We start from the raw sequence: 26,719 nt of genomic DNA, 5'->3' as shown, positions 1-26,719 counted from the left end.
TCTGTTGGTTAAATTCTTTGTCGGTATTATGATGATTTATGGATTTGCATGCGAAAGGAGATTTGTGGAGAGGATTTAGGGAAAATTTACATGGGTTTCAGCCCAGAGTGCAGAGAGAATGTCTCTATTTTCTAGAGAGGTGACTGAATAAAAGCTTCAGAGGTAGCCGCATCAGTAACCATTTGTGTCTGGAATACCAGGTGACAACCAGAAGAAACAGCTGTAACCAAGAGCATTCTGGGTCTTTTTAATACCTGGAGCTGTTCTCAGGCGCTGCTGAGGTCCCTCCAGTCTCCAACGTAGCAAAAGGTGGTTGTGATCACAACTAAATAAGATATCTTTATTTTCAATTCTTAACATATATTTTCCAATCTGAGTTCCTAAGATGGTTTTATTTAATTTTGTTTAGAACAGTCTTTTCTTAACGATTTCCTCCTTACGTAGAATAAAAATATGAGTTCCTCTCTTCCTTTTTTTCCCTTCTTCCTTCCTTCCTGTGAGATAGATACAGGTATAGATACACAGTTTTGATTTAATTTAATTTAATTCTGTGTTCTGTAGGGCACTAGTATTCTTTGAAAGGAATGCTAATGAACCCTATTGTTAAGTTCTTCTCCTCTAAAATAAAATGATATTTGGGTTTCTGAAAATATATTACCAATCAATGCTTACATATTAGTTTTACTTCATTTTTAATGAATTAGGAGAATAATAGGTTTTGCAAATGTGCTAAGATTAGATTAACCCAAACACCTGTGTATTTGACTTGATTTTTAGTTCAGCTCATCCAAAAAATTATTAAGTGAATATATCAGAGTGAGCCTTTATCAGGAAAGAAACACAAATTTTGTATGCTGATTATCATAGACTTGGTAATGTTGAAGAAGCATCACAAAATTATCCATAAATATAGAAAAATATTGTGTAAATAAAACTGCCAATGGTGTATAAAATAGTCACTTTAGACTACCAGTAAGTAACTTAAAAAGTGTACTCAGTGGTTTATTCTTTAAGTTTCTATGCTGTATTGAAATTGACTAATATTCCCTCAGGTTTTTATAAGCATATTTTAAGCTTGAAGTTTGTGGTGGATTTAATGTAGATGAAACTTTAGCTTTTAATAGCTTTCATGACAACTTCAAATGATATAGTCCTCACAGCTGTTTACATTTTAAGCATGCCTGAACCTAATACGGACAGTATTAAATACAATAAGTGGACTTTGATGCTTCTGAAATGATAGAATAGCTATATGCCATAGGAGCCATGAAAAACTTAAAACTATAGAACGTTATTTATGCCTCAGGGTCAAATAAACTTTGTTTTTTCCTGCTAAAATAATGCAGAAATCTACACAATTTCTAAGGAGTGTTTTGGTGTGGCATTAGATATTACCTATCTGCTTAATCGTTGTCAACAATAATTTCTCTTACTTCATTGTAAATTTTTAAGTATTACCCTAGAGCTAACTGGCCACTATAGAAAATTTCACTGACACAGATTTTTCTTTGCTATTTAGACAGTTTGTGTCTTGTTGATATATTGTCAGATGTCTAGAAATATAAAAGTATCTTTCCTTTCTTCCCATCAGACCTGGAATTGGAAATTTAGTTTGTATTATTTAATTTTTGGCTTTTGATGGTCAGTTCAGGATTTACTCTTCCTAGAGAATTTATCTTGGCTAAATGTTTTAATGGTCTTTAAGGAACAATTTTGTAAATAGAGCCTGTTTTTGGAAAGACAAGGAGGAAAATTCAATTGAAATGGAAATTTCATCCTTGTTATATTTTTTTGTTTTTTCTTTTTTAAGCAAAAAAGAGTAACTTAGTTTGGTCGATTTTAGAATCCAATCGTCTCTTTATTGTTACGACTGGGAAAAAAATCTCAGCTCTGTTTTAATCACAATTTTACTTAGTTTATATTAGCTTTGTTATATGTATCGGATTGCTTATTATTTACACACAAAATATGTTTTAATTTGATCTAAAGAGAGGGTCCACAATAGTCACTGTAGACCCATATTTTCATATTTTTAGACCTCTGCCATGTTTACTCTTTTTTTAAACTCAAATAAAAATTATGAATATAAATCCGGTAAGAGGTAGTTCCTAAAACTTGCTTCAGTATGTGTGAATAGTTTTATTACAAATAATAAGAATTTTGGGCTAATAAAAGGTTTCCTTTGGAGTGATTATGACTAGATAAAGACATTTATATGTTTTCTTTGATACATATTTACCATGATAAATAGTAATAAATCTGTCACAATCTGTTGTGTCAACTCACTTTTTTTTTCCTTTTCGACATGGGCCCTTTCTCTTTCTTAACCTAAAACAAAGAAAATTTAAACTGTAACATCTGTAATCAGATATTATTTATGGCATTACCAGAAGACAGAGGCTGGACCTCTTCTGTCACCATTAGGCTGGATCTTCACAGAAAATGAGAGCGAGGGGCTTGCCTGGCCCTGTTTTTGAAAATACTGCAGCATCTGTGGGAGAGAGGAAACATAAGCCTGGCCCAACATCGTGCCATGGATCTGGCAGGATCCTTGAATGTGTTTGTGCTGTGCACTGCCTCTAAGAGACCTCGAGTCACTGTGGAAGCGTGACAGTGATAGGGTGGCGGAAGCACCATCCTGAGGGGTCGCCTTGTACAGGCACAGTGGAGGGAAGGAAGTCTGTCCCCCTGGACCACAGAGGCCTGTAGTTAGGGCTAGAGTGATGTTTCTTTAAAGGAAAGGCTGTGTGAAATGACAACTCTCTAATTGCCCACAAGAGCCTTGCTTAGTACTGCAGAACATTTTCGTGTTCTCTGTTCAGACTGTAGTATGTTGTTTTCAGTCACATACCAGTTTCTTGTAGCCCTCATCTCTTGATGAGAGTTTAATGGTAAAGCTTTGTTTTTTTGTTGACTCCAGAATTTATTTCACCTGTCTGATTTCTTGGATCTGCACGTGAACTTCTGGTTTGATTTCTATGTCTTGGATTTCTTTTTTAAATCCTAGATCTTAAACGTAACGTTTTGCAACTTTACTGCTCTTTCCAGCAGATTTCTTCTCTTTGTATAGCCGAATCGTCATACATATTGAATCATGAACTCAGGCAGAGAAAAATACACCCATTAAATCACATTTTTGGGGAAAATGATCCATAATTCTTAGAAATTTACATGGAGGCATTAAAATCTAGAAAGCAAAAAATTTTCACATTGTGCTGTTCTAAAATATTTTTTCTGAACACACATTAAAAGCACAAAGACATGGGCTTTCGGGAACTTTATTGTGCCCACCAATATGCAAACACATAAAACCTCCATCTTCTTATAATTTGAATGTGAAATGACATGCATTTAACCAGAAAGTATTAACAACAATAACCATTCTACTTCGAAAACATGGGTGGAATTTGTCTTCACTTCGAAATGAGTTTTGAAACTTCAGTGACAGTCACTGTCTTCCCCATTTGGAATCCTTGGAACTCAGATTTCTCTAGAAATAAGAAGTTTTATCCTTAGAAGTAGCTTATGACCTGTCTTCAGTGATTTTTCCAAACTGACCTTTTCAGTAAAGTCTATTTTTTTAATGTTAAATTACTGTTGTTTTTTCTTTGTTTGCTTATTTTCAAAATCACATAGATCTGTCAAGCTTTGTATTAGGTGGTCAGAGATAATTTTGGACACTTGGATCCTAAGGACAACAATCTCTATGATAGTAAAGATTCTGAAATAAGATTTGGGCACTCCAAGAAACTTTGGAGTGAGTTAATCATTAGGTAGACTTGAAAAATAAAAATTCAATGTGTATGAGATACCAGGTTTACCAATTTTCTTAACAGAAGAATTCTTAAAATAAAATCTTAAGGTTTAAATGAGACTTTCTTTTACAGAAGATATTATTTAGGAATATCAGGAAAAGTTGGATAATGTTGATGGCATTAAGTGTCCTGTGCCTTTTACATTATATAAAAAAAACCTTGATATTTGAAGGTTTCAAAAATGATGTAGAGTTCATACTTTAAAATATTTTTAGTAAAAAACCCTTTTTTCTTAAATGCTTGAGGAAATCACAATGTAAAAGAGTAGTTGGTAATCATTTTTTTCCTTCTTAGAGGCTCAGAAATTATATATGATTGAAAACATCATTTCCCGCATCACTTTGAAATTGATCATAAATCACAGTGATGCTATTACATGTCAGCAAAATTTTAACTTGAGGGATAATACAACTTTTGTTAAAATAAAATTTATATTAGTTTTAAAATGAACTAAGCATCAGCCACCTGGACACCCTCCTTTGTAGGAAATTCTACAGTAGCCAATTATGTGATAAGGTATAAAAGGAGGGGCCTCATCAAGGTTCAGTTCCTGGAGAGGTAGATCCTTTGTGGCAAAGTGTAACTATAGGTGTTTACATTAAAATCTTTGGATAGCTCACAATAGTTAACTTTAAACTTAGTGTGCCCATTCTCCAACTAAAGATATTGAAATATAAAGTTTGGATATTAAAATTATGCTTAATAGTTATGAAAATGTATAGACAGAAAAGAGATGAAGTATAATACAATTAAATCATCCCCAATAGGACAAAAGTATTATTCACACAATTTACACAGAATAGATAACATGACACTGGGGAGCACCTTGAAAGTTGAGAAAATGTTCATCACAGAGAACATATATTTTTGTGCAGTTAATACTGAATTTACTAAACCAACGGCTTCAAAAGTTCAGCATATACATTCTTTCTTTGAAAACCAATCTTATCGTCTCCATTGCAGTTAGAGGCTATGGACGTTATGCTTTTTTTATGAATTGGTGGTTCTGACACAAATATAGGAGAATCTCTGTATTTAAAGTTTTTATTGGGGGTTCTTATTCTATTAAGAATATCTCAAAAAGCATATGAGAGTCACGCAAATATACAACATATGTACCATTAGGCATTCCAATCTCTCAGGAGTTTGCTACAAGATTTCTGTATTTTTGTTTGGGATTTTGGAATAATGAAATCTCTCTTCCATCATCCTCTCTGTTATGAGATCTATTCCTTCTCCCCTTAAAAGGATGACTTCTGGTGTGTATATTTTAAATATAAAGTGGGAAGAAATGTAAGGGAGAAGAAAAACACAAAAGTCAACTATAGAAGAAAGGTTTGCATATTTGTGAGCTCTTTTGTGATTTATCTTTACAAATGAAAAGATACATGTGTCAAACACTCAAATGAGACACAACCATCTAGTTTCCTCCTCAATAGAGATGCCCCCTTTGTCTGATTATTCTACTAAGCAAGCTCTTCTAAGATGGTGTGCGTGATATCTCTCCCCCCCACCCACGTGTGTATTTTTATTTTTAACCAAGTTTTTGATATTTCACCTGCTAAGATTTATTGGGACTTTTGTTAAGATTTCAACAACTGGAACAATAGCATTTAGTATAAAACTGGCCTCATTTGTTGAGAGAGGAGAAATACGTTTCAGGAAACTGTTATTTGGAACCTCATTTTATCACTTGCACTGAAGAGTATATTTTGGTGTGAAGTCTTGGACTCCGCCGTCTGAGTGGTTTAATTATTAAGAAATCCAAGAAGCTGCTGTAAGGCTGCTTTACCTAGAGAGAGAATTGTCAGAGACTTGCATGCATTCTGAAATTATAAAAACTTGTTTTGCAGCATGTGGTTTGACTGTGAGTTTATTTTATGTTTCTGGAATAATATAGATGCTTGGCTTAGTATTTGGTTGGGTACCATTTTTTAAACTTCCGGTATTTCATTGATTGAAACATTCGTTTTATTTTCTAACATAGGGAAGTTTTCTCATTTTTTTCCCCCGAGCACTGACGATTTCTGCATTTTCAAGGTGTGTTTTCCTGATTTCAAAACAATTGTAAAGTTTTTTGTTTGAAAGTCATAAATCAAAATCAGAGAGAACTTGGAGGACTAAATAAGATTCTCTCAGAATATGTGGCAATAACCCTAAAAGGAATGAAGAGTCTCTTCAAAAATAGCAAAGTTGTATTTTCTTAAGGCAGATTAAATTCTGTCAGGCTGTTGACAGACACTTGCTTTGTTTTGTTTTTTAAATAAATTGCACTGAATTCTTAAACTGAACATAAAGTCGCATTTCCAAGCACTAGCATGAGATTCTCAGCCTTGATCTCAACTGTCCCAGGGTGTATTTGTGTACTGGAGTGTGCTCTCTTTAAAAAGGAATAAGAGCTTTTATAAAATGTGGTGCAAAATTTGTAGTTTTAAATACTCAATTATTTTATCTCAAAACGGCAGCATGTGAATGATTCTTTTTTTTTTTTTTTTCCGTAGTTGCCGCTGTTGCATAGGTATAGGGCTCTTGTGAGTTTTATGCTTTGCTTGAGCTTATACTCCCTCTTCAGAGAAATTAAGGTAGTGCAGAGGAGTCCGCCTTTTTTATAGGATTTCAAGGTTGGAAAAATGATTTAAGTTTCGGTGAGAAGCACATATTTCCATTTTGAAAGAATGTGCAAATTCGAGTTTGAAAAGGACATTTTTAGAATTATATTCGAGCTGTGAGGCGACAGCCACTATCCTCTTTCTAGGTTAACTTTGTCATCTGAGGAATTCATCAATCCCAAATATGCTACTAAGGTTGAAACTTGACATATAAGCATTTACTTCTAGAGTAATCAGAGGAGGACCTGTACAAGTCTTCGGTGTCACTAGATTCAGTTTGAGTATTCAGTGAAACAGAAGAAAAGGGGCCATTTCTTAGTAAAGCCCCCTTGGTAACGAAGTGTAAAAAAACGTTTTAGTGTGTTTGCAACAATGGTGATTAAAAGGTATTTCCTTTGTGAAACATGGACTCATATTAGAAAGACTTAGTGTTCTTAGAAAAATGACCCTTGTGGTATATTCCTCACACATATCCAGAAACTGTCACTTTACCACTTGCTGTTACCATCTAGGGATTTTTTTTCTTAAAAAAAAAAAATGCAGTTTTGGAGCAATTATTTTGATACCATCCGAGAAAAGAGTGTCTGGCTACAGCAGCCTCCTCATCCCCAGCCTATATCATTCTAAATATGCTCCTGGATTACACTTAGAGTAATATTGTAATGGCTTTCATTGAACCAATTGGCAAAGTATATCATTATATCATTAGCTGCCATGAGAAAGCAGCTTCAAGTAGGTGGCTGATTCTTCGTGTTCATGTTTTCAAGTAACCCTGTTTGTGGAATTCAGTTGTTTCACGGGTGTTCAGGTGTATTAACCTAGGGTACAATAATATTTTCTGGCTTGCTCATTATGAAACGAACAGGAAGTACAAAATAATTCAATAATAAATGGGGTATAAAAACTCGAGCTTTACTGTAGGGAGGTCTAATAACTTGAGAGGTTAGCAGATGAGATAAAAAATAAAACGTGTCTAAGGGTATAGCAGTGGTCAACTCTTTTCTCATAACTACTGAAGCTGAGGTTTTATTTATTTATTTATTTATTTGAGCATTCGAGATTGAGGGAGAAAGAGAGAGAGTGGGCAGGGGAGGAGCAGAGGGAGAGGGACAAGCAGACTCTGTGCTGAACACAGAGCCTGATGCAGGGCTCAATCCCATGACCTGAAATCAAGGGTTGGACACTTAACCAGCTGAGCCACCCAGGCGCCCTGAAGCTGAGGTTTTAAAAGAATGCTCATGGCCTGGCAATTAAGACTTGTTGAATCAGTTTGAAATTTGTAAGCCATTAAGCTAAATAGATAATCAGTCTGTTTCTGTAACAATTGTACTGTTTGAAAGTATTGTTATGTCATAAAAAGGTACAAATTCTGCCATTTAATACTGAGGCATATGCTTCATGAGTGAGATTTTATTGCCAAAACCTGTGGGTTCCTCACAGAGTGCCTTGATACGAATTTTATTTTTAGATATATATAACACATTGCTACATATCATCTGTAGCTTAATTGATAGGGTTGGGCAAAAGAAAATGGAATTCAGCATTTTTATTATGGGCAGATATAGTTGGAATTATGAAATTCAAATCCAAATAAGTAATTATTCTACAAACAATGCTGTTTTGTTTTCCCTTTAATAAATTACACCAACAACCTAGCTGTTAAGTGGAACCCTGTAATAACAAACTGGGAGCATCCAGGTGGGAAGGAGAAGAAAGCATTTTCAGAAGTTTTCATTCATTCACTCATTTCTTTCTTCATTTATACTTTTTCAAAGCATATTGTTCAACGAACCAAAAAAACAGACACACCAAGTAACACTGAACATTTCTTTCTCTTCAGTGTCCTCTTTATTTAAATCACAGCTAAGGTCCTTCCTGTTTAAGGAAGTTCTCCGTATTCTGTCGCTTACATCCCCAATTGGTGGGCATGACCTTAGCATTTTAAAGAGCGTAAGGTCTGGCCTATTGAGAAGGTTTTGCATTCAAAAAATCAAATAACGCACACAGTGAAACACAGGGACTTACTCTCCTTTTGGAGATGCTGAGTCCCCTTACCCACTTGTAACCACCTTGAAGTGGGTAAGGACCTTTTTTGTCCTGTAAAGGCTAAATTCACTGCCTTGCATATTTCTTTGAAAGAGATTTCCAATGAATGAATACAGTAATAAAAGTGGAGTAGTAGGATGGAAATAACACTGCATTAGAAATCAAGAGCTCTTCCTAATTAAATGTCTGGTATCCTCTGCTTACCTCATGGCCCTGGTTGGGTCATAAACCTATTTCATGGTCTACAAAATAGGTATAAATAGCACCTGCCTCAGAAGATGATGTGGATATACTCATGACAAACCCTTACCATAGTGCTTATTCGGTGCCAGGAACTGGGCACTTTGCATCTAATAAATCACTAACTCCGACAAAATCCTATGACCTGGGATATCCTACTCTTCATTCATGGCTAAAGAAACTAGACACAGAGGGGTGAAGACAGATGCCTGAGGTCACACAGCTAGTAGATGGCAGAGCTGGCAATTGAGGCCCAGGCAGTGTGTCTGCAAGGTTTATCTGTCCTTCATCATGATGCTATGCTGCCTGTGGCTGGCTATTCAGAGCACCTGGTAGAGCAAAAAGCTCTCCACAGCCTGATCGTTGTTCGCATATCAAGTATTTGCCAATCTGGAAAAAATTAAATATTCAAAAGTTTCATCTCACTGTAGAATGACCCTTGGTACCTCTAAGGTGTTCACTGGTTATAATGCACAACTTCTGCGCAGGCAGACCCCTTAGAGAGACTAGACCATTCCGTAGAGCATTTCTGCAACAGAGAGAGTACGATCTAGTGGTTAAGAGCATGGAATCAACTGGATTTTTAGTTGGCTGTGCCACTTGCTAGTCACATGGCCTTGGGCACATGAGGTAATATCCTGGAATTCTTCCCTTAAAAACAGGGAAAATATACATACCCCCTAAGGATATTGGGAGAAATAAACAAATGACAAAATATATTATAACATGCTCAGCATAGTCCTGACACATTGTAAATATCTAAGAAATGATAACATCTAATGACAATAATAATAAGCCCCTGGCAATGTTAACATCAGCAGCAAGGTAACTACCTTTCTTTTAGCACTTGGGGAAAATTTAACACGCAGCTTACTGGCGTAGTTAGCTGCTGAGCAGAAACTCAGACCAGGCTCTCAATTGCATGTAGAAGAATTCTACCTAATGGAGGTCACCTGTTTTTTCTGAAACTACAAAATACTGCAAGCATTTTTTGTATGTCTTTGTCCTTGCAGGAATGTCTATCAGGCCAAGACACCTAGTCAGCTGTTTCTATCATTAGACTTATCGCTCTACAAAGTTTGTGTTGGAAGTATGTACTCCATCTTTTTTCTTTTGAAATGGGACATCAGGCCAAGATGACAGAGCGCCTCATAATATGATTCCCCTCTGCCAGTAATTTGTTTATGCCTGAATCAGCCCTGCCTCTGAGCGATAAGGAGATACATGCTTCTTCTTTCATCTTCTATCAATCTTACTCTGTAATTGGCCAGAAGCGGGTCCTCCCAAGTGGTGCACCACATTTGTGGGGCTGGCTCTGGTCCCCACGAAAAGATGTTAGGCCTGGGGATTTTACCTCATCTGGCAAGACGAAGATGTGTTGAGTAGGTAGGAGTGTATGGCACTTCATTTCGCTTCTAAAGTAAAACAGAGTTCGATTTGTTTAGTACTGTTTAGGTAAATTTCTAACATGAAACAGGACTATTTATACAGATGTTTTAAGGTAAAGTCAAAGAATTGCTGGATTCTGGCCTTTGCCACATTGTAATGTGTTTTGTTTTTTTTTCCCTCAGTGCCATTGCTGAATTCATAAAAGAAAACTTGTTTTCACTTGTCAGCTAAGGGAAACTTAGAACAATTTTTTTATAAGGGCTGATTAGTGAACTCTTGCATTGAAAGGAAAAAAAAACATCTGCCAAAGGGGGTGGGGGAAAGAGCATGGTGTCTTGCATTCCACAACGAATGGCTTTTCCCAGCCAGTTTTCATTGACAGAAAAGCCAGGCAGCACATTTGACTCTTCAGGAAAGGTCCTTCTGGCTGGACCCCTTCCTCGGGTCCCTGAACGGAACCGAGGCTTGGGTTCCCAGAGACAGACTCTTTCTCTGGGAAACCGGATAGATACGATGGAGGTACCCCTCATTTGAAGTCATTGCCACCTTGTGGATTACAAAGGATATTGGTTTTCATCAAACTTCCATTTCAATTTGGCTTTTTATGGCAAGTACACGTTGGCAGTGGATTGCTGTGTTCTTCCCCAAAAGGATCCCCGTTTGTTCAGCAACACCTCTTCTCTGCTCACAGTTCATTTATGATTCTGATGAGAGTGTTTTTTCAGGAAACACACATTTCACTTTTTGACCTAGGAGCATCTGTTAGAATTTTTTTTTTTTAATACTACTTTGGCATTCCGAAAGTGTTAATGTCTTTCATATCTGTTTAATGCTATTTAGGGATATTTATGATCACCTCTTGGTTACTCAGGGTAAAGTGTGTCGCAATTTTTTTTAAACAGACAGGAAAGCATTCACATGAGGAAACAGATTGCTTTAAACATGTGCTTCCTGTGACAGTAAAAAGAACAAATTAGATTTAACACTGTGTAATGAATGCATAAATGTGTACATTTAAGCTTTTAAAAGCTTTATGTTCAGTTCTGGTCACAACAAAAATTAAGTCACCTGTAAAAATTAAAGAGGCCTGGGTTACTCTCAGATTCCTGAAATGCCCAGAAATTGAGATCCTCACCTGATGATGTCTCGTTGGAATCATAAAAGGCATGCTATGTTAATGCTGGAGGGAATGAGAACATTACAGGGCACATCGAGAGGTTAAGCTAGGTTAGAGTCTGGTTCTATGCATTTAGCAAAGAAATCAGAACGTGTTAGGGGGTGGGGAAGGGTGGCAGGGGAGAGGATTTTACTACCATCTCCCTCTTTCTCTGAGAATCAAGGAAAAAATTCCATTCTTCTGAACCCCAAATATTCCTCTTCCTTTCATGGGGAAAAAAAAAAAAAGAAAATCTGATGTTTACTTACTAGCGTCTCCTAAGATTTAATTACATAAGAAAAAGACTCCTTTTCTTATGTAATTCAGTTTGTGCACATGTATGCTGGCTGGCAGGGAGTGAATAGAATATGAGTTAATATTTCCAGTTAGACGCGAGTGCTGAATTGGAGGGCATGATTCCTCTCCCCAGAAGAGTCTCTCCTCGCCATTTCTGTCTGAGCCCTGGGGATGGTGTGTTTCCTTCCCCTGTGCTTTCAAATGCTAAGGATTTGTGGCACACTCCCCATCCCTCTGGCCAAGTAAGGCCAGGACGGAGTCCCTCAGGGGAGGGCACATAGTTTGGGGACATCTGACTCTCTTATATCACATACTGTGGTACTAATATCAAAACAGACTGCTTTTCGTTGCACGGTGGGGCAGGGCTTTTTTTGGCTGCCGTGGTCGAAATGAAATGGGCAAGCTGTAGTCCGCTTGGCATCAGAATGGGCTAAGGGAAGCTGGGAGATCAGAGTCAGACTGTGAATGCAAGTAACAGCCAATGGTTAACTTCCTTTTTGTGTGTCACTTGGCAGCAATGAGACTGATGGCGATTTTTTTTTTTTTTTTTACCGTGGGTGAGAGTTCAGTGCCCTGGGAAGAGCCGTAGACGCTGTTATTGTGCTTCCTCATACAGTTGAGTTGTGTTGATTCCTTGAGGCCAGTACAGCTGTCCCAGGTTCCAGCTCCAGGAGCTGTATACAGGGCTGCCGGACTTCGGATGAGAAAGGTAATCAGATGAGAGGTGATCCACACAGAGCCTTGCCGCTGCTGATCTGCAGGAAGTCCTAGGGAAATCAGACTCTTGCAGAAGGCAGCAGAGCCAAAGGATAATATATGCACTTGACTGGATACTCCCTTGTATGCAGACACCCAAAGATATTTTTAAATTATCACTACTGCACATCCCTCATCTCCCATCAAAGATTCAAATCAGTTTTGGACTGTCTGGAAAATGCAAGGCTAAAATAGCCAGATTGAATTCGGATGAAATTACCTTCTGCTTTTTGGGGAGGTTGTTGCTCTTGTGTTAGTCGCATTATTTTCTTTGAAGATTCATTTGGAAGAGAGTTTGGGAGAATTTCTAGCCTCCCTCTAGAGTTTCCTCCCATTTCTCTGTTTGCAAAGAGCTGTTCCCCAAAGGCGAAAAGAGCGAGTTGCCATCTTGAGGAGTAAATTGTATGTGTAGTGAACACCACATGGTCTCAAAGTTCCCCTAGAATTTTCAATATCTCTAGTTGGTTTCAAATACTATTTATTCCCGTAACCATTTGTGCAGGATATCAGTAAGATGACCAACTTCTGACAACCCTAAAAGCAGGGAAGGAAGCTTAGAAATAGAATACCATTTGTCTGGTAATTAGAGTGTATCTCTTAAGAGTTCGAGAGAATTCTGATTAACCTTTCTGTTCCCACATTCTCACATAAAATTAGCACACCTTTTAAATTATTATCTAGTATTTAAACATGTATTTTTGAGTCTTCTTAATGCAACAGGTTCTGGAGACACTAAAAGTGTGTTATAGGTTTCTAAAAAACTTCATTTTTCTTACATTTTAAATGTTCTGTTTGTGCAAAATTTCGAGAATCACCATAAGGGCTTCTTTGCATTTTTAATTTAGTAACTAACATATGAATAAATTTGCATATTAATTAGTTGCAGATTAAATCATGCATACATAATTGCCTCCTTACTGTGTTTAATGTTTGTCAAAATCTCCAGCCTGGTTTGATGGATGTCGTATGAAAGATTACAATTTGATGTACCCTTGGAAGTATTTACACCAATAATGCAAGATTCTTAATAGCAGAATTCTCTAGTTATATACAGTTACTAATAAACATGTAAGATAGGTACATGTCCCTTTGACTAAAATTTTTTCTTTGCACCAAATCATTTACTATTCATAATCATTAATGCATCTCCTAATTATACAGCATATGTCTGCTAACCCTTTCGTTGCTGGTCTTCAAGTGGTAGCTTCTTTCTTTTCTTGTCCCCTAAAGGAAGCACATTATTTGATAGTATTCTGAAATTACTGCATTGCCTTTTACTTATTTCTCTAATAAGAGTTGTGTATAGACACAGCCTCATTTGCCATTTACTTTAACATACAGTTGAGAATTATGTATGATGACTTTGTATTTTCCAGTTAAAGATCAAGGAATGACCCATGTGCACACACTTAGCTGATGGGCTTTTACTTCTCTTTTACCAGTGTTGAAAAGAACTCAAATATTTGAGATACTTCATATTAAATGGTAAATACACATGCACACACATACAATTTTTGGAAGGGCAATTGTAGGGTAGGTAAAATCATTTAAATAATATTTTATTCCATTTTGAATATAGCAATGCATTTAACATTTTATTATCAAATGCAGGGTGGATTTTTTTTTTTTTGTCCTGGGACTGAGATCTCTACAGAAGCTGACCAGAGAATGGATGTTCTTGATTTGACAGAGTTAAAAAAAAATACGTATGCCAAGAAGTATTCTTTTTAATTAATTCCTCAGGTATTTAATCTTTTTAAGTTTTATTTTACTCATGTACAGAGTACACCAACTGGCATTTTTTTTTTTACTATTTTGATGTCTAAGCTGCTTATCACACTGTATTACCCTGCATTAATGAGTATTCCTACTGTGCAAAATTCTATCAAAAATGATGGTGTGAATGTCATTTTTAATTGGAAGTTTATACAGTCAGATTTATAGTACACAACAAAAAATATGTACGTAATTCTGTTCCAAGCCTTTTTTAGGCTATTGATCTTTTTGGTTTAAGTATACGTTTTTATCAGTCTGACCTTAAATTTAGCTTGAGAATCTGGACAAATATTACTGGGTTTGTATTAATACCATTATTGAGGGGAGAGGGAAACCAAGGCACAGGACAATTATAATGCCTTTTATTTATAAGAGGAACAAATATGGGGTCTATTTGCAGGAATCCCTTTTAAACACGAAAACTTGCTGACCAATTTTGTATGTTCTATAGAAGCCAGAATATCTGATTTCTATTTTATTGTTGAATACTTTGCACTTATATGCTTATTAAGGAAACAAAGGTTAAAATGAGTCCAAAGCATAAAGAGCTGATTTCCTTTATGTGATTCTTACATGGGAGAAATAATATCTCCTGCTCACCTACCTCAGCGTTACCGTCTTCAAATCACAAGGCACAGTGAACTATTTATTGATTTAGCAAAACATTCTTTTGCAACATGCAATATTGCGTTAAATTATGTGGCAATGGGAAAAATTAAGTGAAAGCTGCAAAACTTATAAAAGGAAGCAAACAGTCAGACCTGAAACATCATATTTGTCCACAGCCATTGTGCCTAGGTAATTCAGGGCATATGGTATGTAAATGATGTTTGGAGATCCTTGCCAAATCTACACACGGCGGGATAAATTAAGGACAGGTTTCCCTGGGTGTCAGTCCCACGATTGTGACCGGCACACTCTCTGCTCGAATGCGGTTGTTCTGTTCTTGTGTTTCAGCAAGAGCTTCACACAGCATTCAGGGGCCACATCTGGTCCCCAGCCTGCTTCTTGGGCATTATTTTTAATTCCTGAGAATTGATTTTATAATTACATTTGAAATATAGTACCAGTTTCTCTTGCCCCTGCATTTGAAAATTAAGATCTGAACACTGCATCAGTATATGGATATTGGTATTCAATAAATGGATTTTACCCATTTAAATGGGTATCTTTGACAATGGAAATTGAGTGCCTCTCAGCCACTGAAGAAAGATATTACTAAGTAGTGACTTTTCTCTAGGTCAAGATTAAGATATTTTCTCAAACAGGAAGTGAATTATTTTGAACAATTAATAATTTTAGTCCTAAGTTAGCCCATCCTAATTTATTAATTCAACTATATAATTCAAATTACTAGTATCACTTAATATTCAAGTTATTATTTTGAAGTATCTGCTCTCACTTCTAGAAAGGTAAAGTCACTATTTCCTTTTTTTCTGAAAGGAATTTCTTTTCTAAGCTGGGTGTTGTGGCCCATAGTTTTTAATACTTTAAAGTCCATCTTGTTTATCTTGGAACTGTATAATTGGAGATTTTGTTTAGAAATGTTGGCAGGTCCTTTTCTCCTGTGATAATCCATCAAAAGGTACCTAAATAGTGCATTTACCAGGAAGACTTAATTATGACTATAAGACTGAAACTCGTTATTAGTGAAGGTTATTTCAGGGTATGTTAAAATATGTAGAGTATGGTTTAAGACATTTTGTTGTTTTTACTGTTAAGAATAATGCTTTTACCAAATAAAGCGGTTTTTTTTTTTTCAAGGATAACATTACGGTTCTATTTAAATTAGCAGTTTAGGCTCTGTTTCTACTGTTACCATTTCATTTTTAAAACACAAATAACATGCTAGTTACTGTATGAAAAATGAAATTAGGTCCCATCCTTGTCCATTGCTGTGTAAGTTGGGCAAAATCAGGGGGGAGAAAATACCCATGAGATCAACCTAAATCAATACTACCCGACACAGATTTAGCTTGAAAGTCATGCAAATGGTGGTGGCCATGCACGTGCTCACGTAATCATCACGTAGCCCGCGCCTTGTGAGCCCAGGGCGAAGTTCTCAGCTGGTTATTCTGTTACCATCCCTTGGTTCCTTGAAACTACTTTGCACAGCTGTGCTCCCAACTCAACAACAGAGAGCAAAAACAATATTCGCTGGAAAATAAAGCTCAGTCGGCCTTCCAACTTTTCTGGGTACTTGCAGCCTTGAAAATAACAAAGAGGATAATCACAGTTGAGATTACAGAGTCCAGATTAAATGTATTGCACAGTAGGGGTGGCATGGCCCTAGTTTACCTACATGGGGCAAGCACCGTGAATGCCAGCATGTGAAGCATTGTAGTCACTTACCAAGATCGTTGGTTTTAAATGTCACTGAATCACATTTAAAATGAAGGACCTGTACTTCCTTCAAAAAAAAGTCAAGGTATATGGAGAGATGTGGAGGGGAGCTGAGGGATTTTCTTTTTCTTTTTGCATGTTTGGGGTGGGAGGCAAGGGCTATAGACAATAAAGATAAACCATCTCAAGTATTAAAACAGTCTGTTTTCATGCAGTATATGATTCAAAATGACTTCGCTGTTCAAAGAAATTCTTTTTAGAAAGAAAAGAATAGAAAGAGAGAGAGAAATGAAATTTGCATCTCTACAGACAACTCTGCATAGCAAATTTAAGATTCTGGCTATTTCCTTGCAAACATCTGAAAATAGAGAATTTTAAAGGCTACCCAGACAGATCTTTAACTATTGCATGGCTGCTAGGTATCTATGATGGTATCCATAAGTTAGGAAACTTTTTTAAAGAAGGTATAAACAACTAAAATGATAACTTATTTTAGTATATGTGTTCGGACTAAATTTCTTCTTAGTTAAGAATATGGGAACTGTATTAATTGTATATACTTAGTAAATTTTAGGCAGACCTGATGCATTAATCTTGTCTCATAAAAGGCATGGCTTCTGCTTATCCAGATCAAGTATATTTCAAATCAGTCCCTACAAAATGTTACTGCCTTTCTCCTGGAATTCGAGTCAACATAATTTCAGTCATCAGATATGTATATCATAGAGGTAACTGGAGACAGAGGGTGTAATTTCAATCACATTGTCAAAGGGGCCTGTCACTCCCCAAAGGTGAAGGAAACTTGATGTCAGCCAGAAGTTGTGGGAAGCGATTGATGATCCTACATCATCTTACCCCAGTTAGCATCAAATCAGCATAAGGCTTAAGTATCAAAAAAATTCAACAAATATTTATTGCACGTCTACTAGGTGCCAGTATTCCCAAAAGGCACATAGCAGTGGACCGAGGTTCTTCCCATCGTGAAGATTTACATGGCCCCAAGTAGTTGTTGAAGCAAGAGTTCACTTAAAAAAACTTTTTTTAGCATAGTTGACACACAATGTTACATTAGTTTCAGGTGTACAACATAGCGATTCAACATCTTTATATATAGTTATGCTGTGCTCACCACAAGGGTAGCTACCATCTGTCACCGTACAATGCTACTACATTACCATTGACTATATTCCCTAGGCAAAAGTTCACTTTCTAATGTGCCCTAGGGTCCCAACACCACCGTAGTCCACCTTGTGGGCTAATAAATACGGAGACTGTGACTCTTCAAAGTCCAACGATTGATATAATCCCACAGTCCGTGGTAACAATGTAATCTATAATAGAGAAAGAAAATCAACCACAAGATTTACCATAATTGTCGGTGAGTTTCTTGTCATCGGCATCTTTTTGTTAGCCATGAAACAAAATGATATCTTTTTTAAAAAGTTTGTTCATTTCTCTAGTGTCTAGAATCAAGTTAAATGGAATGTGTTGGAAAAGACAAAAGAAAAGAAGTTAAATATGTGGAAATGACATGAAAACACCTGCTTCTTTGTTTTGTTTTCCTCCACGTCATTAGGAAATAATGTCTAGCCATAGGAGAATCTGTTGTCCTGCTAAGAAAATGTTTATAAAATTGAATTTTCAAAGGAGAATATAGATTCCATAAGGAGGGTGGACTTACCAAGAAGAATTAAAGAATACATAAAACAAACAGGAGTCTGCATCACACAGTACCACCTCTCCAAAGTGACAATGCATACATGTATCCGTTTTTATATCTTTGGCATATTGTTGACACTATTAATTATTCCATTGAGAAAATAGCCACTCTATACCGAAGAAAGGAAGATAAATTAGATCCTCTAAGCCCCTTTCTGTGAAGTGTATGTGTAAATGAGTATGTTCTCTCCCACCCCAGCAAATAAAACTTGGTCCAGCCCTAATCCGTAGCCATTTATAATCCAGATGAGGGAAAGGCCAGGCTCATGAAATCAAAAATAACCATTAGAAAATTTAAAAACTTAGGGGAACAACTTATCATAACTATGTGTATGTCTGTGTTTTATCAATATAAAGCAGGTGTGGCTCTATTTGAAAATGTTTGTCTAATAATATGCTCATTTTTCCATTTGACAAAGGCTTGACTTTTTCTCAAATTGAACTTAGGTCTGACTATAATGTGTTTTTCTGACAATTCTGGACTTGATGATTTCTGTCACTGGGGAAAGGAAGGAAATAAATCTCTCTTTGTTCCTCATTCACTCCATGAGTAAAATGTGATTAAGCTCTTGGTTTGTGCATATTACGTTGTTAGAGGGTGGGGCAGAGAAAGTTAAATCTTGACCTCTCCTCTTTATAAATGTATAATATTTGGGAGCAATAAAGTAGGTGCATGATTTATTTAGCAACAGTTTATGGCATTAAGCTTCACTGGAGAATCCAGAGGATCTAGAATGGTCCTTATCTGGAAGTGACTACAGAACTTGATGTCATTCTCTTGCTGAGAGTAGCAGATCTGGCAGATTAAGACAAGAGGCCCCAGATATGCAACTGAGCTTCTGCCTAGCAGCTTCTGTGTATCTTTTCCTTACAGTTGAGCTTTTGCTAGTTTAGCTGCAGAAACAATTTTTGGTTGTTTTCATATTTTCAGAGATTGATTGTCCAGAGATACCACATTATAATAAAACCATAAATTGTAGAATTTCAAACTTGGGGGGAAAAAAACCCTGTCATTTTCACAATTTAACAGTTATTTATTTGAAACATATTTATTTATAAAGAAACTGAGATTTAGATAAAGCCAGAACTCACTCAGGCTTAGAGAGCTAGTTAGAAATTAAGCCAGAACTCAAACCAACATCTTGGTTTCTGGCCTCCACATTATACTGTTCTCTCTAATAAGTACAGGGGAACAGGTGATAGGGTTGGAGGTCTCCTCCCCCTGTACTTGGTTGGAGAATCAGAAACTAGCTCTTTTGGAAGTCAGTAAAAAAAAAAAAAAAAAAAAAAAAAAAAAGTGATTTAATTTTTTTTTACTTTTCCATGTTTAATAATTATTTATAATGAAATATAGTCTCTTGTCTAATAATTGTACTAATAATGACTCAATACAGAAATGCTTAACTCTGAGAAAGCCTTATACACACTGTAATTTTATTTTAATTTATTTTTTTAAAGATTTATTTATTTGAAAGAGAGAGAGCATGAGTGCAAGTGGGGGGAGGGGCAGAAGGAGAGGGAGAGAAGCGGACTCCCCGCTGAGCAGCAGAGCCCAACACAGGGCTGGATCCCAGGACCCTGAGATCATGACCTGAGCCGAAGAGCCGGCTGCCCAACCAACTGAGCCACCCGGGTACCCCCACAATAATTTTAAGTGTACCTCTTTTTATTGCAAAAAGTATGAGAAATTGATCAAAGATCAACACTGCTAGCGAGTTGGAAGGACACAGCCTATGTACAAAATGGGTGTAACTTGAGGAACTCTTATGTTTATTGTGTTTTCTATACCCTTCCCTTGCACACAACACATTTTTCATATGCTGACACTAAGTAGGTAGGTGCTCAAGGCCCTGAACAGATGTTAGAGAGCATGTCACATTCTGCAACTTGGGGTAAGGATGGGAGAGTTGACCTCTATGGAATTTTGACTCATATTAAGCAGGATATAAGTTGTTTTAGGTTCCGAATGCATTTGATAATCATGTTCAAAGAAGGCAAAATGCTGACTGACATTTTGGGAAACAAATGGAGGCAACATTCATGCCTCTGGTTTGTAGGCCCCATAATTTGGCAATTTAGCACTGTTAACAATAATTCTAGTTATGATTATGAAGACATATTTTTCAATGAGTTTTTACCTAACCATGAATGAGTGGAACTAAGACCATTACAGCCATAGGACTCTGGGGAAGTCCTCATCTATTCCTGACTCAGGTTGGCCTGTGTTAGAAGCCAAAATTTGTCAATATCCAATTTTTGCCAAACAATTCTAATTTTAATGCTGTTTGTTTCAAGGAGAACTTATGAATTTGTTTCCTTTTTATTTAGTAGAAGCCCCGAATTGTTTTTAGTTGCATCTTATCCCTTTTAAAACTTCTCTGGAAAATGTCTTTTGGCTTGCCCGCGAGATTTGCTACAAGCTCTTTTCTCTTAATGGATGAAGATACAAAACTTGTCTCACTTTTCTCTTCACGGTCATCTCTGTGTTTATGTGTGGGGTGGATATTCAAGTGCTTATGATTAACAAAATGAAGAGATCATTTATTTTTTAAAACTAAGTGGCTAAAATTCAAGGTCATTTTGAGTTAAAGAACACAATGTTTAGGTCAGGAATGGACTTAAGCTTTAGGCTATGGATTGACCTTGAGGGAACCTAAATCTGCTACTCCTTTCTCCTTGAACTACCCTTAATTCTTGCTCAACGTGGCTGGTTACACAAAAGGATATTTTGGGCAGACCTTTATAAAATGGGCATTCAAAATAGGCATTTCAGTAGCGGATGTGCATAGGATGCTAATTCTTGTATGGTCATTCACTTCCATTTTAAAGCTTATTTTTTTTTCATTCTTTTTACCTACTCTTTTTTTATTTCGAGTGTTTATCAGGGACAGCCATTAAAGTATTTGAAAATTGTTTGTTCTCTGCCCAGCAATTCGTTGTTCTACTTGTTGGACGATGTCAAACAATTAAATGTAATCAACAGTTAGAACCTCAGGAAATTGTTAGAATTTCCACCCCAAAAAGGGTTGACAAACCCTAGACAATTATTCCATTTAGAGTGAAAATGGTTTTCATTGTGATATCACATTTCCCTCTGATCATTGAGCAATGCATTGGGAAGTCCAGTATTTATTCACAAATTTTCAAAAATTGTGTACATCCTGTGCCCAGATTCCAATCTGCTTCATCAGCCCATTTTGTCAAAAGTTTCTCAGATGGAATCCTTCATCCAGACAAACAAACATACCCAGGATATCCCCCTTTAACTTTTTGGGAATTCATTTTTACACGTGCATCAATTTGACGGAAAAAACAGTTGCGTCTTATTTCATCTGATTCAGGTGATTGTGGTAAGCCTGCTAGCTATCTTCATCTGGGAAGTGCAGCAGTCTGAGTCAACTTCCTCCGTCTCTGTTTTTATATTGTCCAGGGTGATGCTTCCTCATTGCACCAAAATAGAAATGGTTTGTTTTTGTATCAAACTTGGAGACTGGCTATGGATTACACTGGGTTAGGGTAAAGGAATTTTTTTTTTTTTTTTTCAAAGAACATTCCACTTATCCCAGGGGAAAGAGATTGATGTCCTGGAGAAAAATAAGAAGCATAATGAATTTTTTTTTCATTAACTAAAACATCTCCTTTAGTCATCGGAAGTATCACTTGTACTCTTTTTTTCTCATTTCACTTAATGTTTCAGAGATTTGGTAGAATAAATTTATGACTTTTGCAATTATGAGTCTTTGCATGAAATTGAGGAAGGAAGAGGTGAACTTCAGTTGAGAGTCAAGCATGCAGTTTCTATTGTAACTAAACACAAAAATCTATATATTCTTACTATTTCACTTCACCATATCACATATGCCATTATATACATGTTCCCTGCTCTGCAGGCTAATTCCGTTTTATATTTTTGGCTTTATTGAATTTCATAGATGTGATGTCCATGTAGGTAATGACATACTCAGTGTATTCTTTACCACAGAAATGAGAAAATATGTGGAAAAGCAGGGAAATGACTCTAAGCAGATCTAACTGGATACAAGAATTTGGGAACTTGGTTTTTGCATTTATTTTGCATGCTACTATATGTCACCAGACCAAAATATTATGTCTGTGTGAGCTTGTGTAACACCGTCTAAAGCAAAGCAAGAAAACCTTCTCTTTCTTCTGAAGAGAAATACTGCCACAGAAAGGTGTAGAAGTCACATATTTGTGGGACAAAAGTCTGGTTAAAAAAAAATAGCCCACATTGCTTACCTTAGTAATCAATGTGAATCACATTATAATCAATATGACTACAAGCTATCTGACCAGCCAAGGAGAAAATAAATATTTGATCATGTGATAAACCATTTGGATGTCTGCATATGAACCCAAGCCATATAAAAGTATCTGATTCAAGATAACAACACGAAGTCACTGATAAAGTCACAAATAGAAATTAGATTTCACAGTCTCAGCTGATAATTTGATACTTTTCTGTAATAAAAGGATTTTCCAAACTAAACTTGTCTATATTTGAACCGTACAAATACTTAAAACTATTGTACCTGATAGTGTCTAAATGGTGCCAAGAGAATAAGTTTATGCCACTGAGAAGGTAGAGCTAGTTTGTGCTTTATCTCAGTTCTTCACGTCATATGGATTTACTTCAGATAAATACTTTTATATTCATCTGACAAGTATATTTATCTGAGATAAGTATTTCCCCCAAATGAATGTGTATTTTGGAAATAGTTTAAGGTAATTAGGATTCCGCTTGAGGAAAATCATTTTTTTTAAGTAAAAAACTTCCTCGCTTACAAAGAAAACATAGTTATTTTACATTCAAAATATCTCAATACAAAGAAATATAGGAATGTACATACAGGAAGTTTGTTGCTGTTCACTACTAGATTGCAAGACTGTCTCAAGTCACAGATATCAGGAAAAATTATTTTTAACTCTGCGTGGGTGTGTCTGTCTGTATCCTCCTTTGGATAATTAAGTCTTTTACAAAAGCTGTACTCATACTTACCAAGGATTTTTGTCATTGCAGTTTAAGGTGTATATTAAACATCAACCTGCCTTAGGTATAAGCTATCATCATTTATGAAAATTTATTAAAATTAATCCATGTATATACATTCGCTAACTAAACACCAACATTAATTTACCTTATGAATTAAATTTCTTGTTTATAGTGACTCCTACTGGAGAGCAGGAAAATCCAATTATTTGGCATCAGGATAAATTAAACTCAGTAATACCTCTTTTTTCAGGGGATAAGGGTAGCTTAGATAACCTCTTTCCCCAACTTGGCAGATGTTGCTATTCATTTATGTTTAAATATGAGAGCACAGATTTGGATACTAACGCATCTAACTGTATATACGTGCTTCTCATGTCAATAATGGTGAGCACTTCAAAAAGCTGTGTGATTTGATATCTTTGCTTAAATCTTTGAAGAGTTTAGCATGGTTCTGTATTTTTAAATCTTTTTTCATTTTAGTAGACTTGTGTTCCCTAAGTCTGTTTTGGGCGGAAATCATTTTCCCACCGCTCACTAAAGCACTCTTGCCTGGAGGAAGCAGCAGAGGAGGGACAAGGAAAAGCACCCTCATTTCCAGCATGTCGCTGATAGGCTGAGCTAGGTGTCCTCAAAAGAAGTGCTTTTGTTAAAATGAGGGCCCTAAAACTCAGACCTGTGATAGGACTTGGCTACTGTCACACCAGTGGCTACCAAGTAGCCATGTTGTAATTCTCAGACAGCTATGTCTGACCCTCCTCACATTTAAGCCCTTGGGATTTTATGACTTTGCTCACATCCTGATCCCACTGTTTTCGTAGCTTTGTGGTCTGTGAAATGTCATCTAAGGTTCTCTGTGCCTTAATTCTCTATCTTTAAAGTAGGAATGGTAATACTTGTCACAGAGTACTGGTTATGAAGATTTAGTGTAGGCAATTGTATATGTTCTTTAAATTGTATATCACTATATACTGTTTTATTATAAAAAATTTTGATGGGGTAGATATTTACCTAAGGTGGTTATTTCATTTATAGGTGTGTTTGTTCCCTTTATGTTAACATAATCACCGTTTATTGATGAATATTACTGTTTTCCTTGGGGTGTGATGTTTAGCTAAATTCAGCTATGCTGGGCCAAAGGGAAAAACATTGTAGAAGGAAGCAAGTGTTATATGAAAAAAAAAAAAATGTAGGTGTTGCGTGTCATCAACAGAAACATGGAGTTGTTCAAGTACTACCTAGTTATACCCTGGAGGGAAAATGGCACTCCCTTCATATGACCATCATTCATTCCTCCATTCATTCAACTCATTTACTGAGCACTTATGGACGATGTACAAGGTAGTGGTGTGCACATGCATGCGTGTGCATGTGTGTGTTTATTAGGTTTATTTGGACTTTCAGTAACTGCATAATATAGCCATTATCCAGAAAAAGAGGTGGAATTTACTTTAATGAGATCTGTGATTGGGAGGGGATGGTTTGGTTCCTTATCATGTGATAATTTGTTTTCTGTTTAATATATGTGTGATAGTGTCCCAACTTCACAATTAAAACACTCATTAGTTGTATTTTTCCATTTTTATTCAAGGGCACAGGTCCCATCTCCTCAGCCACGTGGTCAGGTCTCTGAGAGCAGGAAGAGTGTTGTTACATGTCTCTGGATCCTGCGCAAGTTCCAAAATGGGGCTCCACACAAAGTTGGGAGTCGTTGTTAAATAATTGTTTGGGAGATGATTCAGTGGAAACAAAAATCCAAGGCTCTACACTCAAGTGGTATAGATTTTGAATACCTACTTGTTCTTTACTGTGGCCATTCATTCTTTCATTCATGCATTTGTTCAGCAAGTTTTTATGAATGTCCACCTTGTAAGTGATAACATGCGTTGGGGATTTCGGGTCAGATAGCCCCCCAATTTCTCGTGACAACTATAGGTATGTGTCCCCAGTTCTCCTTCACCTCAAATATATCTGTCAAGGACTTTTTGGAAAATAACAAAAGAACTGTAAACTTCAAATTATAGAAGACGGTAAGAATAATGCACATGTATTTTTAGTGGGCAGCACTTCTAAACAATAGTTTTACTGGTAAGAATTTTTATCCCAAGAGTGGCAGAGAATACACCTGCCAACCCTTAGTGTCCTCAGTGGTGTTTTCAGCTGACCACCAGGGAGAGTGGTAGCTTACTGTTTTATGTGGCTAACTTCTATTGCCTATCATTTTGGTGGTAACAAGGGACTCTTTGCCTATTAGGTAACTTGCCCAATTATACACTGGTGAAACAAACGGACCAGGTTAGGGGCCTTAAAAATTGGCTGCTGTGATTAAGACTTCTTTTAAAATTATTATGAAACACATGGATTCATGCATATAGCTTCAGTTGTTCTTATACTTCTGTGCTAACTCCCCACGCATCACACTAAAAATTTATCATGGGTGATATTTCTGTCACAAAGGAAACTTCAAAGTCTGAATTCGCAGAAATGTCTCAGTTGACAAGCCACTGATTTGAGTTCTGTGATTGAAATGTACTCCAAGGTCAGCAAACCAAAACCTGAACATCAGTGGATGAGAATACGTTCAGTGTCTCAATGGTTATAATGCATAGATCACCTTTCAAAGGAGTGTATCTTTATTAATCATTGCAAATTTGTACTTTTGAAATTTCAGGTTCTTTTTCATTAGTTAATGAAGCCCAGAAACTTAATGTTCTAGTACCATTTTAATTTTTTGAGTCCCACATACTAATTTGTTGGGGTTTAAAAATCTCTTTTACCTTATCAGATCAAAAATATTTACTTATGCAGATGTTAACAATATATTTAAAAGCAATGAGAGTTTCAATATTTAAAATATTAATTGTAGCTCATTAAAGCATGAAAATTTTATTTATACTTACATAATTAATAGAAAGGCACTTATATGTTTGCAAAATATATAAGATGGGGCATTTAATGTAGATGAAGCAAATGGTTGTTTATCAAAATAGTTCAGAAATCTTCCTAGCAGTACATCTATGAGAAAGTTAGATAGGATCTAGAAACAGCCTTATAAATAAGGGGTTTCCATAGGAAACAACAAAGGAACAACTACAATAAAACCCCCAACTTATCTCTCTTTAAATTCCAGCCTCTTTTCTAAGTCCTGGTTTTTACATACTCCCCTTTAGTAGGTGAGTACCTTGGCCTTATGTACAAAACACTGAGGGTGGTTTAAAGGTTACAAATGTGATCCTGTCAGATTGACAACTAACTGTTCTAATGAGGAAAAAATCCTCAAAGCATGAAATTTGAATGAAATGTGTGATTATAATTCAAGTACTGTTTACACAAACCTCTGGGGACCTTCGGAATAAATGCAGAGCAAGTGAGTTAGACAAACCTCTGGGCCTTCGCTATATGTGTGTATGTGCAGGGTGTGTGTGTGTGTGTGTGTGTGTGTGTGTGTGTGTGTGTGTGTGTGTGTGTGTGTGTGTGTGTGTGTTTATTTTGGAGTGTGGGAAAAACTTTCTACCATGAAGCCAAGGATTTGCTCTTCAGAAGGGACACCACAGTCCCTCCTTGT

The 26,719-nt window shown here is 36.4% G+C and overlaps 1 protein-coding gene across 28 annotated transcripts in view; it reads left to right on the top strand.

Moving 5' to 3' along the window:
- The window catches only part of TCF4 (transcription factor 4), a 352,937-nt gene that overhangs the window by 225,434 nt on the left and 100,784 nt on the right, over positions 1-26,719 (top strand). The window lies entirely within an intron of this gene.

The sequence above is a fragment of the Zalophus californianus genome, chromosome 14 (assembly GCF_009762305.2).
Source record: "Zalophus californianus isolate mZalCal1 chromosome 14, mZalCal1.pri.v2, whole genome shotgun sequence".
NCBI lineage: Eukaryota > Metazoa > Chordata > Mammalia > Carnivora > Otariidae > Zalophus > Zalophus californianus.
Note: the sequence above shows the minus strand (reverse complement) of the source record. Positions and strands in the feature narration are given on the sequence as shown.